This window comes from Vicugna pacos, unplaced genomic scaffold, assembly GCF_048564905.1.
Source record: "Vicugna pacos unplaced genomic scaffold, VicPac4 scaffold_21, whole genome shotgun sequence".
Taxonomy (NCBI): Eukaryota; Metazoa; Chordata; class Mammalia; order Artiodactyla; family Camelidae; genus Vicugna; species Vicugna pacos.
Window position 1 is genome coordinate 11,139,821 of NW_027328742.1, and position 3,079 is coordinate 11,142,899.

Genomic DNA, 3,079 nt, shown 5'->3' on the forward strand with positions numbered 1-3,079 from the left:
CAGTGTACACTGTGCCAACTACCTGTCTCCTCAAAGCCCCTTGGTCAGTCTTTTCTTTCCACTCAGGAGCAGCTGACTTAATAATCAGCCTCTGAGATTTTACTTTTTCATCACAGACACAGCAGTGTTGTGGTTTTCTGGATAACAAGATTGTCTTTGCAGGGGCACATTGGAGATTAATTCTAGTATTTGCTAAGTAGTGCAGAGACCTAACAGAAGTCAGGACTCTAAGTAAGATAGATTGATCTTTTAGTAAACCAGGAAGGGTTTGGGGTTTTTTTTTTTTTGGTTTTGTTTGTTTGTTTGTTTGTTTGTTTGTTTGTTTCTTTACTTTACACAAGGGCATGTATGTGATCTCACATTCTGTGGGCTACCCTATTTATAATACTGAGAGCCTGATTCCACTGAAGTTCATGGATCCCTCATCATCACTAGGGGAAAAGGGCAAGATTTCTGAATCCTCTGTTAGGGGTTAGAGGAGAGATGGGTTGTAGGAACCAGCATTACCACCTTTTAAAACCATATCACCCCCATGAACCATGAAAGCATTTATATTGGCCCTATGTTTTTGCAAAACATAGAAATGCCAAAAAATATGTCTTTGTTTAGTTACCAAATGTGAGAGAATGATTGTTAATTCTTTTATCTCCAAGGGCTCTGAGAAAGAGTACCATTTCTGGGCGAATTCTAGCAAAGAAGAGGCACCATATCCACTTATTGGTAAGTTTCTGTGAAAATATAAGATGGATTGTGTTTTAATTATAGTTCTAAATGTCTCAGAGAATTGGTCATATGGCCCTAAATTTAAATACTATTAAATAATTAATCCCATGTAATATTCACCTATTCATTTAATAAATACATATATCAAGTATGTCCTATGTGCAGGTAAATGATATCTCTTCATTCAAGCAACTAGTGGTGTAGAGGGGAAGAGAAATGTCAATTTTCCTTTCTTTTTTTTTTTCACTTTACAAACAGAACTATTTTGTCAAACCTTTTAAAACTTTCTTTCTAAGAGAAAGCAAGATGTGCTGGAATTCCATTTTCCCTGTATATTTATTTTTCATATTTAGTTCTTGAATCTCCTTTCCTTTTCCTACCGTTTGCCTCTATAGAAAACCTCCTATGATCCAGTCATGCCTCTTAATCTATCAGTGAGTACTTAACACTTGCCCTGTACCCAGATCTTTGTTAGGCATCAAAAAAGAAAATGAAATCAAACCGTTTAGATTCCTAAGACTCTTTATTGACTTATTTAGCAATAGGTACTACCTTACCAACTAACTACTTTGCTATTTCTCCAGCCAAATTTCCCAGCATCTGTTTTGAGGAATTACTGGTAAATAGGTCACATCTCACCTTATTTAAACCATTTAGCTACAAAAATATTTCTTGATCAGTGAAGTCCTTCAGTATAGTTAACGGAAGTAGGGCAATTAAAATAAGGGACAGCATCTGTAGCAAATCTTGAGATGATGACATTGATGATGATGACGATTTCTGTTAATGATTTTTAAATGCTTGCTATCTGCCTAGCATTATGCAGAGCATATCACATGAGTTATCTCATGTAATCCTTTCATTGACCTACAGTGTAATTTAGGTTTCAAGTGATATGAATAATCTAAATCCAAACTTTTCTATGAAATGTATATTCTCAAGCTTTAAAGCAAGCCATCATGCACATAGCACAAAATTCCCTGCATTTCCAGTTTATTTCTTAATGTTGTCATTTGTGTAAAAGTCAATGAGCAACAATTAAATCTGTGATGAAAAGTCAAATAAGTACTTAAAATAGTTGTTTTAATAAAATATATTAATTTAATTAAAACTATGTAGGTAGTAACTGTCAGGCTTAAAACAACATGAAGCTTCATTTTTAACTCACTGAAAAAGACACATAGGATATGGGACATGGTTGTTACTTAGCAGCAATTCTCCATTGTATATTTTACTGCATCTTGCAAATTTCAGTTGTGGATTAGCTACTGGCTATTTTGGTAAATCAATTTTGTTTTATTGCTGTCATAGAAGTCTTTATTTTTCTGCCTTTGTCCCTGAAAGTTGCTGTAGTACTTAATATCAATGAAACATTGACACTGTAGGCCTATGCGAGATGAAAAGGAAAAGTTCACTGAATTAGATTCAGTGATAAGTCTGGAATGGAAGAGACCTTACTCTCTGTACTTAAAAAGTAAACAAATCTACAGCACAATGGTACTTAAGAATTGAGAAAATGAAATTACTCAGCGTACTAAAGAGCAAAAACTGATATTGCAGTCAGATGTCCAGGGTTTAGTTTTTCTAGTTTGAAAATTCCTTTTTGAATCTTGTTTTTGTGTCTCTCATGCCCTGCAGTCTTCCTCCTAACTATTGCCTGTGAAAAACGGCCTCAGAGTGGCGTGGTGGGAGGGAAGCATAAGTCAGACAAGCCAGCCCTTGAGTAACTCTAATTGTGTATAACTAATAAAGAGTATAAAATGTCTTCTTTCAGGCAGATATCTTGTACTGAATAATAGTAATAATAGTGATCTTTGAAATATATAGTTATTTGCCCTTTGTATTTAAATACTATTAACCACTGAATTTTTACTTATTTGATCCTTATAATACTGTGTGATGGGTAGGATAAATATTTTAAATCATGGATTTAAGGCTGAGAGAGGTCAGGGATTTGCTGAAGATTTACAGAGGTAGGTAGTGTCAAAGGAGAAACTAGAATGCCTTTCAGTATTCTCAGATGTGAACATAGGAAAAGTCAACATGATGCAACTCACAAACTAACCTGTGCATTCCCAAACAAGATATTCTTTAAAGACTTTTTCCTCTTTGTTTCTCCTCTCTACCCCCACCCCCCCAAAAAGAACTACTTTGGTGGGGCCACCTGCATTACACAGTGGTCTCCAAGTGTAAGAGTGTGCATGGTGATCACTCAGTCAACAAAAGGATTCTTTATACCAAAAGTCCCAGGAGCAAATTGCAGGACATTCCATCCTGTAGCACACATGCTCATACTGACACAGTGCCAGTCAGCCTAAAGTCTACATTTAGATTTTTCTCTGTGTAGGACATGAAT